Here is a 20,439-nt window from a genome sequence, read left to right on the forward strand (position 1 = left end):
TAAACAATTACGAAACAGTATGAAAATTTGGAATAAGCGTAATGTATTGAAAAGTGGTTTGAAGACCCATCGTCTAGAATTTAACGAGTTTCCTTTCCCATGTGATGAGAACGAGAGTCTAGTGAACGAGAGTCTAGTGAATCAAATTGAGCATTACCAACCTTTGTATGTAGGCACATTTAGATTTAGTGCGTGAGAGGCTGGTGGTGCGCGGGTGGGGGAGCACCACTCGTATGTTTGTGCGGATGCTCGTTGAGCCGTGTCGGGGGGAGCGGGGCCCGTGGGAGAGTAGAGCGGCGGGCGGAGAGGGCTGCCGCGGGAGAGAGCTTGGGTCCGCAGTCGCCGCCGCACGCCCCTGCCTGCAGCACAGCACAGCACAGCACAGCAGCGCTCCTACACCACCAGCACAGGGCAGCCCGGCTCCTAGGCTCAGCTCAGCACGGCACACGGTGAGTGGCCCCATCCCTTCTCGCTTACTGACTCCTGGCCCTCACAGGACACCGTCTCAATGTTGAAATACTCAATCTGAGATCTCGGTGTGCCGATATAGGCGTTGGCTTACATGTCGTTTCACTGCCATCAATCGAACTGACAGTTCGTCAACTCAACTGACAGAGCTACGTTCAATAGGTGCATTTCAGCAATCGTGTTGACGAACTGCGCGGCAATATCCTCGTATTATAGGTTCTCGAAATTCAACCTGCGTCAGTCGTGGATTTTCTATCTTTTTTTTCAGAATCGGCTGGATTCTCTTCATAAGGAGCATGTTGTTGTTGTTGTTGTCTTCAGTCCTGAGACTGGTTTGATGGAGCTCTCTATGCTACTCTATCCTGTGCAAGCTTCTTCAACTCCCAGTACCTACTGCAACCTACATCCTTCTGAATCTGCTTGGTGTATTCATCTCTTGTTCTTCCTCTACGAATTTTACCCTCCACGCTGCCCTCCAATACTAAATTGGTGATCCCTTGATGCCTCAGAATATGTCCTACCAACCGATCCCTTCTCCTAGTCAAGTTGTGCCACAAACTTCTCCCCAATCCTATTCAACACCTCCTAATTAGTTATGTGATCTACCCATCTAATCTTCAGCATTCTTCTGTAGCACCACATTTCGAAAGCTTCTATTCTCTTCTTGAACAAACTATTTATTGTCCATGTTTCACTTCCATACATGGCTACACTCCATACAAATACTTTCAGAAACGACTACCTGACATTTAAATCTATATTCGATGTCAACAAATTTCTCTTCTTGAGAAACGCTTTCCTTCCCATTGCCAGTCTACATTTGATATCCCCTCTACTTCGACAATCATCAGTTATTTTCCTCCCCTAATAGCAAAACTCCTTTACTACTTTAAGTGTCTCATTTCCTAATCTAATACCCTCAGCATCACCCGACTTAATTCGACTACATTCCACTATCCTCGTTTTGCTTTTGTTGATGTTCATCTTATATCCTCCTTTCAAGATACTATCCATTCCGATCAACTGCTCTTCCAAGTCCTTTGCTGTCTCTGACAGAATTACAATGTCATATGCGAACCTCAAAGTTTTTATTTCTTCTTCATGGATTTTAATACCTACTCCGAATTTTTCTTTTGTTTCCTTCACTGCTTGCTCAATATACAGATTGAATAACATCGGGGAGAGGTTACAACCCTGTCTCACTCCCTTCCAAACCACTGCTTCCCTTTCATGCCCCTTGACTCTTATAACTGCCATTTGGTTTCTATACAAATTGTAAATAGCCTTTCGCTCCCTATATTTTAACCCTGCCACCTTCACAATTTGAAAGAGAGTATTCCAGTCAACATTGTCAAAAGCTTTCTCTAAGTCTACAAATGCTAGAAACGTAGGTTTACCTTTCCTTAATCTATCTTCTAAGATAAGTCGTAGGGTCAGTATTGCCTCAAGTGTTCCAATATTTCTTCGGAATCCAAACTGATCTTCCCCAAGGTCGGCTTCTACGAGTTTTTCCATTCGTCTGTAACGAATTTACGTTAGTATTTTGCAGCCGTCAGTTATGAAACTGATAGTTCGGTAATTTTCACATCTGTCAACACCTGCTTTCTTTGGGATTGGAATTATTATGTTCTTCTTGAAGTCTGAGGGTATTTCGCCTGTCTCATACATCTTGTTCACCAGTTGGTAGAGTTTTGTCAGGACTGGTTCTCCCAAGGCAGTCAGTAGTTCTAATGGAATGTTGTCTACTCCCAGGGCCTTGTTTCGACTCAGGTCTTTCAGTGCTCTGTCAAACTCTTCACGCAGTATCACATCCCCCATTTCATCTTCATCTACATCCTCTTCCATTTCCATAATGTTGTCCTCAAGTTCATCGCCCTTGTATAGACCCTCTATATGCTCCTTCCACCTTTCTGCTTTTCCTTCTTTGCTTAGAACTGGGTTTCCATCTGAGCTCTTGATATTCATACAAGTGGTTCTCTTTTCTCCAAAGGTCTCTTTAATTTTCCTGTAGGCAGTATGTATCTTACCCCTAGTCAGATAAGCCTCTACATCCTTACATTTATCCTCTAGCCATACCTGCTTAGCCATTTTGCACTTCCTGTCGATCTCATTTTTGAGACGTTTGTATTCCTTTTTTGCCTGCTTCATTTACTGCATTTTTATATTTTCTCCTTTCATTAATTAAATTGTATATTTCTTCTGTTACTCAAGGATTTCTACTAGCCCTCGTCTTTTTACCTACTTGATCCTCTGCTGCCTTCACTACTTCATCCCTCAAAGCTACCCATTCTTCTTCTACTGTATTTTTTCCCCCCATTCCTGCCATTTGTTCCCTTACGCTCTCCCTGAAATTCTGTACAACCTCTGGTTTAGTCAGTTTGTCCAGGTCCCATCTTCTTAAATTCCCACCTTTTTGCAGTTTCTTCAGTTTTAATCTACAGTTCATAACCAATAGATGGTGGTCAGAGTCCACATCTGCCCCTGGAAATGTCTTGCAGTTTAAAACCTGGTTCCTAAATCTCTGTCTTACCAAGAAATCTCTGTCTTACCGATAAGGAGCATAGCTGTTAGAAATTTTCGCTCGTAATGAAGAATGGAGTTAGTCATCGACACATCCAGTCTAATACTCACGAGAAGCGGGGATCCAATTTTCAGTAAATATTCACTACTGAAAGAGAAGCAAGGATCAAATTTTCAATAAATATTCACTGCAGGACTACTACAATGGAGTCCGCTCCATTACCTAGGCCGTCAAGGCGCCTGACAGACATGCAGTGGGCCCGGGTTCGATTCCCGGACGGGTTGGAGATTTTCTCCGCTATGGGACTGGGTATTGTGTTATCTTCACCATTATTTCGTCCTCATCAACATGCAAGTCATCCAGTGTACATTTACATTTACATTTATACTCCGCAAGCCTCACAGCGGTGTGTGGCGGAGGGCACTTTACGTGCCACTGTCATTACCTCCCTTTACTGTTCCAGTCGCGTATGGTTCGCGGGAAGAACGACTGCCGGAAACCCTCCGTGCGCCCTCGAATCTCTCTAATTTTACATTCGTGTTCTCCTCGGGAGATATAAGTAGGGGGAAGCAATATATTCTATACCTCATCCAGAAACGCACCCTCTCGAAACCTGGACAGCAAGCTACACCGCGATGCAGAGCGCCTCTCTTGCAGGGTCTGCCACTTGAGTTTGCTAAACATCTCCGTAACGCTATGACGGTTACCAAATAACCCTGTGACGAAACGCGCCGCTCTTCTTTGGATTTTCTCTATCTCCTTTGTCAACCCGATCTGGTACGGATCCCATACTGATGAGCAATACGAACGAGTGTTTTGTAAGCCACCTCCTTTGTCGATGGACTACATTTTCTGAGGACTCTCCCAATGAATATCAACCTGGTACCCGCCTTACCAGCAATTAATTTTATATGATCGTTCTCCTTCAAATCGTTCTGTACGCATACTCCCAGATATTTTACAGAAGTATCTGCTACCAGTGTTTGTTCCGCTATCATATAATCATACAATAAGGGATCCTTCTTTCTTTGTATTCGCAATACATTACATTTGTCTATGTTAAGGGTCAGTTACCACTCCCTGCACCAAGTGCCTATCCGCTGCAGATCTTCCTGCATTTCGCTGCAATTTTCTAATGCTGCAACTTCTCTGTATACTACAGCATCATCCGCGAAAAGCCGCATGGAACTTCCGACACTATCTACTACTTGTAGTGTCAACTGAAAGGACTGGCAGTTCGGAGGTCGAACGCCTCAGGTGGGACTCCCGGCCATCAAAGCCGTACGATCATTTCATTTCTCTACGAGGGAGGCTTTTTAAATCGTCGTGAACGGTGGCAGCAGTAAAGTCATCTCCTGCCGAATTATAGGGCCGTCCATTTAGGACAGTCCAATAGAGCTGCCAGTGCCCCGATTCGTCTACTCTGGGTAAGACAGACACTAATTTTGAGCTGCTCAAACAGCGTATGTTCTACCAGGCACACCATCTCATATTAGGTAACTGCATTATTAGGCACAGCAAACACCTCAGTTACAAATCGTGTTGGTGTTTTGGTTCCTTCAATTTACCCTTTCAGTGTTATCTGTTAATTGCTTTATTCATTACCGCTGGGAGTTCTCCAAGGTTTTCCTTTGCCAAATGAGTTAAACCACTTTCCTTCAATTTACTGTCTACACATACTGCTTTTATTGTTTACTCCTTCACTTTTGCAAACGCCATAACCTTATCTGAAAGTACTTGGTCTCGATAAACAGGCAACTTGTAAATACGGAGATGACTACACTGCGCCATCCCACACCCATCGATCACTTCTCTCTATAAGCAATTAGTTTCCTCTCGTTTCCCTGAGTTCTTCATTCCAGGCAGTGACTTTTGTAAGAATATGTTACCGAATGACTAAATAATTTTTCAAGCGACATGGAAACTGCAAACGGGAAAAGTTTAATTTCAATTCTTTTCGGATGTTGAGACAATCTGACAGTGTTCAGATAAGTGAGTGCGTACGGTAGTACTCCAAACTACCACCATTAGTCTGCCTATCTTGCATAATCAACAATGTGTCTTCATACTCGTAATAAGAAATTCGTGCCCAGTAACACTTTCTTCACCAATACTATTTTTTCTGCCTGTTTGTGAGAACAGCTATCGAGCGTCACGTGTGCACTATATTGTGGCCGAAGACTGTGATGAGTACTTTCGCACTATGATGCTGTCCACATGCTTTGTAAGGGAGTGTTACATCGAGTTCGACGCACAGTCCGCTCCTCTTGTAGACCATTAAGGTGTTTGTGGAGCTCAAAGTCCCCCTATGGAGCATATGTTTGGCAGTTATCCTAAGAAAGGACACACATTCTGGTGACGAACAGCTTCATCTTGCGGGCCGTGACCAAGCACCAGGATTCCAGTGGGCTGGCTGTATGTTCACAGTCATCCCGCAAGCAAGTGCTACTGATTTTGGATACGGAGACAGAAAACTAACAATAACGCCGTTAGAAACAGTATTATCGAACAGTTGCTTATAACTTTGATTCGTGTTATTTAACTAAGACTGCTCAGACTTCTAGTGCGTCGAAGTATTAGACGAACTTTCTTCAATTACTTTGTCGAAAATTAATCAAATGCTGCTATCTAGGCTGAACTGGTATGACGTACAGACTATAAACAGACTTTAGGATTGGTAAGTCGGTTAACAAAACCTAAACATTAAAGGTGGACGTTTAATCTAGCGAATTAATTTTGTAATTCGTCGTCGATCTTTCCACGACAAACATATTGGGACTAACGCTTTGCATGTAGTTTGTACTAGAGTAAAGCTGCACATATAAGTCATACCGACCTTCAGTATACTGTTACGCCTCTCAGAGAACGGCAGCGCTGCAATCTAGCGGCTTTCTCCCGGTGAAATAAGAAGCGCAGCACAAAGTGCCAGCTTCCGCTGTGGAGCGGTGCTTTCTCTTCTTCGCGAAGCTGTACCGTTCGCGGCGCTCTTAATGACTTAGCTGTTTCAGCAAAGACGCAGACAGCACCTCAGTACCTAGTGTATAAACGTCGCAACAGCTTTCACTATGAAACAGTTTCCATTCCGACTGAATCCGTGATCACTGATATAGTAGTCGGTTCCTGATCGTTTTTGTTAGGTATTCTTGTATTTCTGGATCTAAAAATCATGCTCATGGACATAAAGCGTTCAAACTGTGATAGGACCACTATTGTTTTCTATATACACTGAAGGAAAAAAGTCGTAACACCAAGAAATTATTAATGTAGGGTAATGAAATTTCTGGAATGCATTTGCCTAGATAACATATTTAAATGATTAACATTGCAAGTTCACAGGTTAATGGTAGCGAAAGATAAGCCATTGCAAATGATGAAATGCTGGCACATTAATAACCAGTGTAACTGCTAGAATATTGAATACAAGCCTGCAAATGTGCTTGCATTGTGGTGTTAAAGTTCCGGATGTTGGTATGTGTGATGCAGTTCCATGCCTGTTGCACTTGGTCGATCAGTGTAGGAACGGTTAATGCCGTTTGTGGGTAACGCTGGAGTTGTCCGATTATGTCCCATATGTGCTCGATTGGAGACAGATCCGATGAGCGAACAGGCCAAAGCTACATGTCGACACGCAATAGAGCACGTTGGGTTAAAACAGTGGTATGTGAGCGAACGTTATTCTGTTGGAAAACACCCATAGGAATGCTGTTCATGAATGACACCACAACAAGCTGAATCACCAGACTGACGTACAAATTTGCAGTCAGGCTGCGTAGGATATCCAGGATGCACAGCATAACCACGACAGTGCTCCTGCTGGCATACGAAATAGCCCCCCCAGTCATTACTCAAGTGTGTCCAGCAGACAGGTAGGTTCGTTGCGGACCTCCAACTGGCCTCCTTCTAACCAACACACCACCATCACTAGCACCGAAGCAGAACGAATTTTCATCAGAAAACACAACAGAGCTCCACTCTGCCCTCACTTGACACCACTTAAGCTGTAAATGACAGTGGTTTGGGGTCAGAAGAGTGAACGTTAGGAAGTGTCTGGCTGGGAGCTACCCCTGAAGTGACCGATTTGTGAGAGTTCGTTGTGTCACTGTGGTACCAACTGCTGCTCACATTGCTGCAGCAGATGCAGTACGGTGCGCCAGGGCCATACGCCAATCACGGCGGTCTTTCCTCACGGTAGCGCCACATAGCTGTCCGAAACTCGGTCTTCTTGCGACCGTACATTATCGTGACCACCTCTGCCAACTGTCATGCGCAATGTCTGCATTCCTTCCAAGGATTTATGGAGTATCGCAGAAGGAACACCCAGTTTCTCGTATCCCTGTTACACGAACTCATTCAAACTTGGTGAGGTGTTGATAACGGCCTCTTTATAGTCTTAAAGGCATCCTTAAACTAACATCAACTCACGACGTCCAATCTCAAAGAAAACTATCGCTCACGACCGTCACAGCGGGTATTTAAAGCGAACCTAACTTGCATCCTCATAGTGGTGCTGTTGGCACCACTTTTGCGAGACTGGCGCGAAATTTGAATATACGAGGGCAGTTCAATAAGTAATGCAACACTTTTTTTTCTCGGCCAATTTTGGTTGAAAAAACCGGAAATTTCTTGTGGAATATTTTCAAACATTCCCGCTTCGTCTCGTATAGTTTCATTGACTTCCGACAGGTGGCAGCGCTGTACGGAGCTGTTAAAATGGCGTCTGTAACGGATGTGCGTTGCAAACAACGGGCAGTGATCGAGTTTCTTTTGGCGGAAAACCAGGGCATCTCAGATATTCATAGGCGCTTGCAGAATGTCTACGGTAATCTGGCAGTGGACAAAAGCACGGTTAGTCGTTGGGCAAAGCGTGTGTCATCATCGCCGCAAGGTCAAGCAAGACTGTCTGATCTCCCGCGTGCGGGCCGGCCGTGCACAGCTGTGACTCCTGCAATGGCGGAGCGTGCGAACACACTCGTTCGAGATGATCGACGGATCACCATCAAACAACTCAGTGCTCAACTTGACATCTCTGTTGGTAGTGCTGTCACAATTCTTCACCAGTTGGGATATTCAAAGGTTTGTTCCCGTTGGGTCCCTCGTTGTCTAACCGAACACCATAAAGAGCAAAGGAGAACCATCTGTGCGGAATTGCTTGCTTGTCATGTGGCTGAGGGTGACAAGATTGTTACAGGCGATGAAACATGGGTTCATCACTTCGAACCTGAAACAAAACGGCAATCAATGGAGTCGCGCCACACCCACTCCACTACAAAGAAAAAGTTTAAAGCCATACCCTCAGCCGGTAAAGTCATGGTTACAGTCTTCTGGGACGCTGAAGGGGTTATTCTGTTCGATGTCCTTCCCCATGGTCAAACGATCAACTCTGAAGTGTATTGTGCTACTCTTCAGAAATTGAAGAAACGACTTCAGCGTGTTCGTAGGCACAAAAATCTGAACGAACTTCTCCTTCTTCATGACAACGCAAGACCTCACACAAGTCTTCGCACCCGAGAGGAGCTCACAAAACTTCAGTGGACTGTTCTTCCTCATGCACCCTACAGCCCCGATCTCGCACCGTCGGATTTCCATATGTTTGGCCCAATGAAGGACGCAATCCGTGGGAGGCACTACGCGGATGATGAAGAAGTTATTGATGCAGTACGACGTTGGCTCCGACATCGACCAGTGGAATGGTACCGTGCAGGCATACATTTCAAGGTGGCGTAAGGCCGTAGCATTGAATGGAGATTACGTTGAAAAATAGTGTTGTGTAGCTAAAAGATTGGGGAATAACCTGGTGTATTTCAATGCTGAATAAAACAACCCCTATTTCAGAAAGAAAATGTGTTGCATTACTTATTGAACTGCCCTCGTACATCATGCTTCAAATGTAGAAACATGCCTACCATCTTTCGTATGTCCTTCTTAGTGTCGCGATTTCTTTCTCCTTGTGTGTAAATAAATGATCTGGCGGACAGAGTGGCCAGCAGTCTGGCGCTTTTTGCTGATGGCGTTGTGATGTACGGGAAGGTGTCGAAGACGACTGATTGTAGTATGACACAAGACGGTGTATACAAAATTTCTCGTTGGCGGGATGGATGGCAGCTGGCTCTCAATGTTGAAAAATGTAAGTTAATGCGGATGAGTGGAAAAAATAAATCGATATTGTTTTCATAAGTCGCTAGTAGTGTCTTGGCTAGCAAAGTGACGCCGTTTAAAGATTTTGCCGTAACGTAGCAAAGCGATATGAAATGGAACGAGCGTGTGAGGTTTGTGGTAGGAAAAGCGAATGGTCGACTCCGATTTATTAGGGGAATTTTAGGAAAGTGTGGTTTATCTGGAAAGGAGACCGCACATAGGATGCTTGTGTGACCTGTTTTTGGGTGCTACTTGAGTGTTTGGGATCCACTCCAGGTCGGGTCAAAGGAAAATATCGAAGCAGTTCAGAGGCGCGCTGCTAGCTTTCTTACCGGTACGTTCGGAACACACGCAAGTCTTACATGGATACTTTGGGAACTCAAATGGAATCTCTGGAAGGAAGGCAACGTTCTTTTCGAAGAGTGGTATTAAAAAAGTTTAGGCAACGGCTTTTGAAGCCGAATGCAGAGTGATTTTGCTGCAACGACCACACTTTGCGCGTAAGGACCACGAAGATAAGATACGGGAAGCTAGGGCTCATACGGAGACATACAGATTGTCGTTTTTCCCTCGTTCTCTTTGCGAGTGGAACCGGAAGTGAGATGACTAGAGGTGGTACAGGGTACCCTCTGGCACACACCGTGCGGTGGCTTGCGGATTATATATGTAGATACAGATGTAGAAATTTATTGTGACCAATATTAGCGCGTTCCTGCCTTATCAGAGAAAATTAGTCATTCGAGCAATCATTTGTGGTAATAGTTTGGTGCTTTGTTAACAGCTTCATTGCCAACGTGTAGTGGTATATTGACTCTTTGCTGAGTAAACAGTGGCCGTATCCAGCAAGAATCAGATTGCTAAATACTCACATAAAGGTAAATTGAACGTGAATAAAACCGCAAACAACTGCCGATTGATGATTTATTCGCACGACCGTTTTCGATGCGTTGAAATGGCGTCTTCTCGCGATATTACATAGAGAGGAAAGCTTCATTGTAATCTATAAATTTAAAAAGTCAAGGACAGCCAATAAAAATAAACGTAAATGAAAAGTTCTTGCAGTAATGTCACACGGACACGCCCACAGCGTTCGTAGTCACAGAATCCAATCCTATGAAGTGGGGAAGTACTCAACAAATAATAACCGGCAGAGCATTAGGACGAAGAGTGCAGGGTATGAGGCACTATGGCAAAACGAGTACTAACTAAATATAAGAAATATGGTTACAACGTAATTCAAAAGCATAAATTAAGATACCGACAGTAGGTCGTCTGTTTGAGAAACGTAACCCATTAACAAGCCCGTTACTACAGATAGAAACAGGAAGTAAGAAGTTATGCAACATTAAAAATGGGGAAGCTAGAAGTTAACTAAACTGGTGGGCACACATGAATTTCCATGTGCAAATTGAATGCAGACTAAAAACTAGTAGTATTAAAAAATCTTATAAGGTTATAAACCTTATGTAAGACTTTCACCAGTAACAAACCAGTGGAAACCGAGAATCAACATATCAGATTGTAGGAGATTCCATTAATAATGATAGGCCTACGAAACCAGAAGAATAGTTTAATAAGCCACATAATACACGGAGGCGCCAAAGAAACTGGTAGAGACAAGCGTATTCAAATACAGAGATATGTAAACACAGTCCAGAAGAAGTACTAACATTGTGTTACGAGTTAGGCATTTCCAGTGAGCTAGAAGAACCTGCAAAATGGACTGAAACTTGACAAACTGGGGCTGACTGGTTTCTCGGTTGATTGAAGAGACAGAAAGATCTGTCAATCAGGAGTCCTGAAGCTACCAGGTTAGCCTGAGCTTCTATCTTCAATAAACGGAACGCTGGCGCCTTTCTCGATAACTTGGCTACTATAGTGAAATCATACAACTTTGAAACAAAACATGTTTGAAACGTCGGCGAGCTGGAATCACAACAGCCCAAAAGCCAAATCGAGTTCTGTCACAAAAAGGTTTCAAGAATCATATCTGGAAAACGAGGTAGCCTAGTACTTTAGCTGCTGCTGTTTCTGCTATTGAGAACTCCGTTCCACCATTCTTCATTTTTCCCCGCGTGCACTTCAAAGAACATTTTATTCGTGGTGGGCCAGTGGGCAGAACATTTCGGCGAAGTTTTGAAATTCTTAGTTGCTAACGCAGAGTGCTCTGTACATATTCTGAGTCTTCTTTTCCTTGATAAACATAGTTCTCATATGTCTTAACCATGCGACAGATAACAGCGTTTTTTTATTGTCATTTCCTCCTCACTTTTCCCATCGGACAGTATACGGAGCACTGAAGAAGTTCGTGACTACTGCAAGTGATTTGTGAGTGTTAAATCACTCAGTTTCCACGATGACAGTATAAGAAATTCCAGTAATACACTCCTGGAAATTGAAATAAGAACACCGTGAATTCATTGTCCCAGGAAGGGGAAACTTTATTGACACATTCCTGGGGTCAGATACATCACATGATCACACTGACAGAACCACAGCCACATAGACACAGGCAACAGAGCATGCACAATGTCGGCACTAGTACAGTGTATATCCACCTTTCGCAGCAATGCAGGCTGCTATTCTCCCATGGAGACGATCGTAGAGATGCTGGATGTAGTCCTGTGGAACGGCTTGCCATGCCATTTCCACCTGGCGCCTCAGTTGGACCAGCGTTCGTGCTGGACGTGCAGACCGCGTGAGACGACGCTTCATCCAGTCCCAAACATGCTCAATGGCGGAAAGATCCGGAGATCTTGCTGGCCAGGGTAGTTGACTTACACCTTCTAGAGCACGTGGGTGGCACGGGATACATGCGGACGTGCATTGTCCTGTTGGAACAGCAAGTTCCCTTGCCGGTCTAGGAATGGTAGAACGATGGGTTCGATGACGGTTTGGATGTACCGTGCACTATTCAGTGTCCCCTCGACGATCACCAGTGGTGTACGGCCAGTGTAGGAGATCGCTCCCCACACCATGATGCCGGGTGTTGGCCCTGTGTGCCTCGGTCGTATGCAGTTCTGACTGTGGCGCTCACCTGCACGGCGCCAAACACGCATACGACCATCATTGGCACCAAGGCAGAAGCGACTCTCATCGCTGAAGACGACACGTCTCCATTCGTCCCTCCATTCACGCCTGTCGCGACACCACTGGAGGCGGGCTGCACGATGTTGGGGCGTGAGCGGAAGACGGCCTAACGGTGTGCGGGACCGTAGCCCAGCTTCATGGAGACGGTTGCGAATGGTCATCGCCGATACCCCAGGAGCAACAGTGTCCCTAATTTGCTGGGAAGTGGCGGTGCGGTCCCCTACGGCACTTCGTAGGATCCTACGGTCTTGGTGTGCATCCGTGCGTCGCTGCGGTCCGGTCCCAGGTCGACGGGCACGTGCACCTTCCGCCGACCACTGGCGACAACATCGATGTACTGTGGAGACCTCACGCCCCACGTGTTGAGCAATTCGGCGGTACGTCCACCCGGCCTCCCGCATGCCCACTATACGCCCTCGCTCAAAGTCCGTCAACTGCACATACGGTTCACGTCCACGCTGTCGCGGCATGCTACCAGTGTTAAAGACTGCGATGGAGCTCCGTATGCCACGGCAAACTGGCTGACACTGACGGCGGCGGAGCACAAATGCTGCGCAGCTAGCGCCATTCGACGGCCAACACCGCGGTTCCTGGTGTGTCCGCTGTGCCGTGCGTGTGATCATTGCTTGTTCAGCCCTCTCGCAGTGTCCGGAGCAAGTATGGTGGGTCTGACACACCGGTGTCAATGTGTTCTTTTTTCCATTTCCAGGAGTGTAGTTACTTCTACATAATCTCTTGCGCTTAGGTGATCAAATATCCAAGCAGGATTGAAGACTTGTCATTTGGCTCTTCAATAGAGATGTTTTTGGCGATTAGGAAATTGCTCCTAGTTTCGTGAAACATAGACCAAATCCTGACAGGACTCCTCCTCTAAGTGGTGACACGACAGAAGAAGGAGAGAATCAAATTGAAATATTGGAGGTCTCCACGAACCAAATTAATGACACAGCAAAATGAGTTCCAGCCTTCTTGCAGTTGCTTCGAGAATGTTCAGTCTAGATATACTATTGTTCCCTGAGCAAAAACAACTTCCGAAAGAGATACTTGGTTGAGCCCGCGTATACTTCTGTGAAAGAAGAACTCAGAAGGAAAAAAGAGCAAAATTACATGGATGTCAAGAAGCGTCTTTTCCCAGCTTAAAAAAAAATAAAATTAAAAAGCAGGAACAACAAAAGAAAGTTCAAAGCAGTGACAGTGAAGATGATGATTGTTTTTGTACTGTATGTCTTGATTCATTGCCAATAACGGATCACAGGAAATGTGGGTACAACGTGCAGAGTGCAAGAAATAACAACGACCCCAATTCTGGGGACGATAGTCACAAAGCCGGCCGGAGTGGCCAAGCGGTTCTAGGCGCTACATTCTGGAACCGCGCGACCGCTACGGTCGCAGGTTCGATGTCCTTAGGTTAGTTAGGTTTAAGTAGTTCTGAGTTCTAGGCGACTGATGACCTCAGAGTCATTTGATAGTCACAAACATCACATAATATAGTAGAAAAAGCAATGCAAAATTTATCACGTCAATTATGAAGCCATAAATTATTTTTACAAACATTCTGAAAAATATAGACTACAAGCTAGTTAAATAAAAGTGCCAATGTTTATGATGGTGACACCATAAAAAAATTTAAATAAATGTGACTACCATATCCGATCTCCCCTATATACATTGCACCATGAGAAATCTGATTCATCGAGAAGGATTCATGAAAATGAAAAGAACTTGTTACCACTGTCTAGGTTCATGACAAAATACGAATGATTAGAATAAATAAAACCAACGTGATCTCATTGCTGGCTGACCAGATCGCAGCCATGTTCCTTGTTCGAGCCGTCAGATGAAGGTACAAGCGAGTTGTCCAGTGGTACTTAGGGTTCATCAAATGTTTATTGCAGTCTGACGCGCCTGTGACTCCAGTACAATTGAAGACGACTTTGCGTACACGTGGTAGCAACCCAGTTCACAGCGACCGGCTTTGGACCGTCTACCTGTATATCAGGGCTTAACAGCTAGCGGCTGATTTTGAACGTGAGCACTCGCACCAGCTCACACTCTTTCTCACGAGCAGAGCACTTGCTGCGTACCGGGGAGTGAGGGCAATGAGCGCGCATCACGTGGTCGCGACAACGCGGTGGAAACGCCAACTGTTGAAGAGGGGAGACTCAGTTTTGACACTGGTGTCCTCTAATAGTAAGAATGGGGAGCCAGCCTTGCGAAACACCTACAATGTTTTCACAGAATCCGCTGTGCGACGAATCTTACAGTTTAACACAAAAAGACGATGTTCATTATATCATAAGACACTGAATACCTTCAGGAAGTTCAGTTTATGGTTCAAATGGCTCTGGGCACTATGGGACTTAACTTCTTAGGTCTTCAGTCCCCTAGAACTTAGAACTACTTAAACCTAACCAACCTAAGGACATCACATACATCCATGCCCGAGACAGGATTCGAACCTGCCGCCGTAGCGGTCGTGCGGTTCCAGACTGTAGCGCCTAGCCTGCCGGAGTGGCCGAGCGGTTCTAGGCGCTACATTTTGGAACCGCGCGACCGCTACGCTCGCAGTTTCGAATCCTGCCTCGGGCATGGATGTGTGTGATGCCCTTAGGTTAGTTAGGTTTAAGTAGTTCTGAGTTCTAGGGGACTGATGACCTCAGAAGTTGAGTCCCATAGTGCTCAAAGCCATTGGAGCGCCTAGAACCGCTCGGCCACCTCGGCCGGCGAAGTTCAGTGTACAAAGGCACTACGTATCTTACCACATCAAAGAATGCGGAAAATGAAAATGTGAAGAACTTGAACGCGGACAAAAAGTTTTAAAACTTAAAAGGAAGCTCTCTTAAAAGTAGGAAGTAGAGGAAGAAAAATCAAGGGAGTGTGCTTTTCGGATGATCAACAAAACTGTACTACTTTTAGCAAAGTACTTGTGCCCTTTCACGGATAGTGATTTAATAAAAGAGTACTTGGTAGTTGGTACTGGACATTTATGTCCACTTGAGGTAGGACGGTTTCGCGTGGTGGTTTGATCAAACACGACAACCATACATTTCTCGCAGACGACGTGCAGAGCCAGCTTGCTGAATCTTTATAAAGTTTTTGTTGCATATTCATTAGCATTTCATGGAAGTGTGGATATCAGGGATGTGACGTTCTTGGCAGCATTAGAGCAAGTGTCGAAAATGTGGGTTCGTCGTGAAATTTGTTATTTTATATGTCTACAAATTGAGCGTCAGTCATGTTCGGAAATTAATCAGGAGTCGAAGCGCTGCTGAATGGGAAAAAGAAAATGCTTCCAGCGCCCAAAATATCTTGACCTATAGCCTGAGGTGACATATGATGTGCGACCATCCAAGCCCTGAAGAATTCGTTCTGCTACTACGCTGTACAGTCACATTAATCTGAGCATCTGCAAAAAGCCTGAGTAACCACCTTTTGGAGAGCAGTCTGCGGTATGACGTGCCCAGAGTCATTGAGATTCTGGAAGGTACTGTCAGAGATATGGAGCTATGTCAACTCCTGTACCGTGGCCACCTGCCCTAGGTTTCTCTGTTAAGGTTCAATAACGCGATCAGCTCGATCGATTTGGTTGCGCAGATTCTCGATTGAGTTAAAATCCGGAGAGTTTGGTGGCAAGAAGAGTACGGTAAACTCATCCCGGTGCTCGTCAAATCACGCACGTCCACTGCGAACTGTATGACATGTCGCATTATCCTGCTAATAGATGCAATCCTGCAGAAGAAAACCTAACTGCATGTGAGGTTAGGCGTGGTGCATACCTGCGTTGATCCATTGTGACCTCCAGAATGACTTGATCACCCAGGGAATGCCACTTGAACATTTCTCTGACTATAAAGCTTCCCCCTCCCGCCTCGACCCTTCGGACAGTTGTTGCAGACGTCATCTGACATCTGAAAAGGTCACCTGTCGCCACTCAGTGGTCGTCCCGTGCATTGGCGAGCACATTCCAGCGTTCGTCGCAGATGAACGGCACTCAACATGAGTGCGCCAACCAGGGGCCTGCTGTGGAGGTCCATACGCAGCAACATTCGCTTAATGACCTTTCAAGAGGTGCTGTTGGAAGCCTCTTGGTTCATCTGGACTGACAGTTGCTCAGTAGTTGTACGTCTTTCGTCCGCACACCGTCATTCATCCCTGTCACCTATGGCCCGTGGTGCACCACATCTGTCTCCGCGTCGGATATGGATATGAGATAGATCTCTCCATTTCCGCAACATGATGACAACTGTGATGTTTTGCGCCACTGCTAGAGATGCCACCTGCCGTTGGACCGTGTATCTTGCTCGTTAACTAAAATGTGTGTCAAGGATGTTAGTTGTCGTGCTCGAGATGAACTTTCTCACGGACTCAAATTATTGATGTATCTTATTGGAAAACTGCGTAGTTCAGGAAATACTTCCACATCAACTTCTCATTTTCTCCATTATTTAACGGAAAAGCGGAAATGCATGTTTTAATTGTCGAGTTGGTTGCTTGACATCAACAGTTGTGCTTGTTGTTCCTGAAAACTAGCCCAAATGAAGTATGATCGTTTATAAGAACTTTCAGTCGCTCGATCAGGAAGGAGCTTCCCTGCAGTGTTGTGTTGGAAAAATACAAAATGGTTCCAATGGCTCTGAGCACTATGGAACATAACTTCTGAGGTCATCAGTCCCCTAGAACGTAGAACTACTAAAACCTAACTAACCTAAGGACATCACACACATCCATGCCCGAGGCAGGATTCGAACCGGCGACCGCAACTGTCGTGCGGCTCCAGACTGTAGCGTCTAGAACCGCTCGGCTAATCCGGCCGGCTATTCACGTATGTCCTGATTTTGTTTGAATAAAATGTTCACCTCAATACAAATTCTCAGAACATTTACGCAAAGAGTCAAAAAAATTTGCTGTCGTAAATAATACTAAACTGAAAACTGAGCGCACCTCTTCTAGAAGGCAATGGATTAAATTTCAGGTTACGCGTGGGATCAACGCCGAAGGCCCACTCGTATACCTCGATGCCTGCACGCTACAAAGCCTTACGCCTCACCTGGGCCCATCAACACCGACATTGTTGTGTTGATGATTGAAAATATGTTTCCTGGTCGGACGAGACTCGTTTCAAATTGTACAGAGCGGATGGACGTGTACGGATATGAAGACACCCTCATGAATCCATTGATCCTGCAAGCCAGCAGGGAGTTGTTCAGGCTGGTGAACGCTCTGTAATGGTATCGGCGTGTGAAATTGGAGTGATATAGGCCCCTTGATACACCTAGAAACGACTCTGACAGGCGACACGTACGTAAGCATTCTGTCTGATTACCTGCGTCCAATAATGTCCATTGTACATTCCGACGGACTTGGGCAAAATGCGACACCCCACACCTACAGAACTGCTAAAGAGTGGCTCCAGAAACACTCTTCTGAGTTTGAACACTTCCGCTGGCTACCAGACTCTCCTGACATGAACATTATTGAGCATTTCTGGGATGCCTTGCTACGTGCTTTTCAGGAGAGGTCTCCTCGCCCTCGTACTCTTACGGATTTATGGACGCCCACGCAGGATTCATGGTGTCAATGGCCTACAGAGCTACCTCATACTTTAGTTGAATCCAGGCCACGTCATGTTGCGGCCCTTCTGCGTGCTCGGAGGAGCTCTACAAGATATTAGGAGGGAGTAGCAGATTCTTTGGTTCTTTAGTGTAGTAGGGTACATTCGAGCCAATTGTCAGCACAGCGAAAAGATCTCAGAGCTGTAAGCTAAGGGGCCTGGGGTCGAGTCCGGATGAAGATTTTTTTTTTTTTTATTTTCTGCTTGCAGCAGTGCCCACTGCTATACAGGACGTTTAATATCTGGCACACGAAGTGACTAGCCCTGTGCCTTGTTGATACTCATAACGAAAGCAAGCCACATGGGAAACTGCAATCTTTTTAAATAAACGGGCATATTTAAATCACTGGGTATGAGCGGACTGCGAGAACTGAATACGTCTTCGCCTGCGCCAAACCACGTGATGATAATGGCCTGTGTCACTCTCAGCAATAGGTTCTTCTCGGCCAGCTATGTTCCATTGGATATAACGTTAACTAATCAATATACAATAGCTAGCAGTCATGTTTCTGTCAAATTCTCCAGCTTCCGCTTGTCCCGCTATCTAGTGATTTGTTATGGTACTATCTTCAAGACGGCAATTGCCACAGTCATGTCCAAAGGAACTTTGCAGCGTAATTCGGAATAGCACAGGCACCGCAGTACCGCACTCTTGAAATGGTGCAGCGCAATCTACCTACCAGCACACGGCGATTTTCTGCACGTATCAGCGTCCCACTAACAGGCGTATGGCGAACATTAGATGCTGAAAACTTGTGCTCATTTCACATACAGCGTCTGCAAAATCTTCACATTTTCGGTAGTGCCACACGAACTGATTTTGTCAGTCATCAAGTGACAATGGTCATTGGCATCCATTAAGATTACTCACTGATAAAGTCACACTTACACGGTACGAAATCAACAACACACTAAATAATCATCAGGGATCGCAGCAAAATCTGCACGATACAGTGGAAACTCCGATCAATGTTTGGTGCAACACTATCGGTAACGCCACATCTTCATAGGCTCAATCATTTTATAAGAGCGAACAACGAGACAGAACTACCCACATGTTTTGGAATATACGTTTGTTGAACACCTTAAGGATGGTCATGCACTGCAATGTACTTCCAGCATGACGGAACCACTCCACATTTTACCAGATGTGTGAAGAAACATTTCAACTTCAGTTATACTAATCACTGGATTCGTCACGGTATTGGCCACCAACATCGCCCCCATTATATTTTTGATTATGCGGTAGGACGAAGTCTGAGGCGTACAAACGAAAGGTGAAAATGAGAAGGGAGCGGCTTGATTGCATTACGGACGCTGCTGCCCTCGTTAGGGATTGCGTAAGGGCACACAGGCAAGCAACACAACATGATCTCCCATGAGTGCACAAATGCACTGAAGTTGACGGTGAGATATTCGAATATTTATTGTGAACTCTATGACAACTGTATTGTGACGTGTACGACAATGCTTAGAGACGAATGTTCTAACAAACGTATTTCTCAGTCATTACTATGTAAAACGCATGTTGTAATGTTTACGAGCTATTGTACACGTGTACATGTGTAAACTGGTATTGAATAATACAGAAAAAATAACTACGTAAATTAAATACGTCCATATGAAGTTCCTTGCTTTGTTTGTGTCATATCCCTGAATATTGACCATTCCTCCGGGGACAGCCCATATAAACGCCATGACCACCATCAGATGAGTAATCACTGCAAAGGACACATAGATGCCGCATACACATGTGAGACAGCGTTATCAGGACCTGACAGTGGTATGGACCTGCGCTTCCCATCTGTCTTGTCCCTCCTGCATCATCCTGCACCACTGGTCGGAGACTAGCAGAAGCCAGACTAAGGAATTATCGTCCAATGCGTAGGCTGCCGTTACCGCCACAATACAAACGGCTACGTTTGGAATTTTGCTGTGACTGCTGATGAATGACGTCATATTGTGTTCAGCGATGAATCACGATTCTGCACGGCTCTGGACGACCATCGTCAACGAGTATGGCAGCGACATGGGGAGACGTCTCATTGTATCAGTGTCTTGGAGAGAGGCAGCGGTGTTATCTCCTGGCCTCATGGCGCGGGGACCATTGGGGACGTCTTCAGATCACGACTGTTAGTATTTGAGGGGGCCCTGATGGCACAACGGTATGTTACGGACATCCTGTATCCTCATGTGTTACCTCTCATGAGACCGTGTTATGGTGCAATTTTTCAACAAGACAATGATCGTCCACATGTGGTGTGCTTGTGTCTCTCTGAACTTTCTACGTCACGCTAAGGTACTTCCGTTGCCAACAATATCTCAATGTCTGTCCCCAACAAAACATGTGGACGACCATCTCGGACTTCAACGCTGCCCCAGGGACAGTACACAGAATACCAGTATACAACAGCAGTGGGCCAGCTTGCCTCAGAAAAGAGTACAACGATTTTGAGACACCCTTCTCAACCGGCTCAGCACCTTCACTGCCAGTGGGGGCGCAATGTTTACTGAGAAATGGGCTCATAATGCCAAATTCTCTGTAAATTTGACTCGATATTGTAATCTTTGAAATTACATTACATACCTTCTCCTCCCGTAAGGTTTCGTTTCT

At 45.4% G+C, this 20,439-nt stretch overlaps 1 protein-coding gene across 1 annotated transcript in view; it reads left to right on the forward strand.

Moving 5' to 3' along the window:
- Positions 1-314: 314 nt before the first annotated feature.
- The window catches only part of LOC126455585 (circadian clock-controlled protein daywake), a 94,628-nt gene continuing 74,503 nt past the window's right edge, over positions 315-20,439 (forward strand). Inside the window, exon 1 of the mRNA XM_050091343.1 lies at positions 315-449. The gene's annotated coding sequence lies outside the window, so the exon portion shown is untranslated. The remainder of the gene's footprint in view (positions 450-20,439) is intronic.

This window comes from Schistocerca serialis, chromosome 2 (assembly GCF_023864345.2).
Source record: "Schistocerca serialis cubense isolate TAMUIC-IGC-003099 chromosome 2, iqSchSeri2.2, whole genome shotgun sequence".
Taxonomy (NCBI): Eukaryota; Metazoa; Arthropoda; class Insecta; order Orthoptera; family Acrididae; genus Schistocerca; species Schistocerca serialis.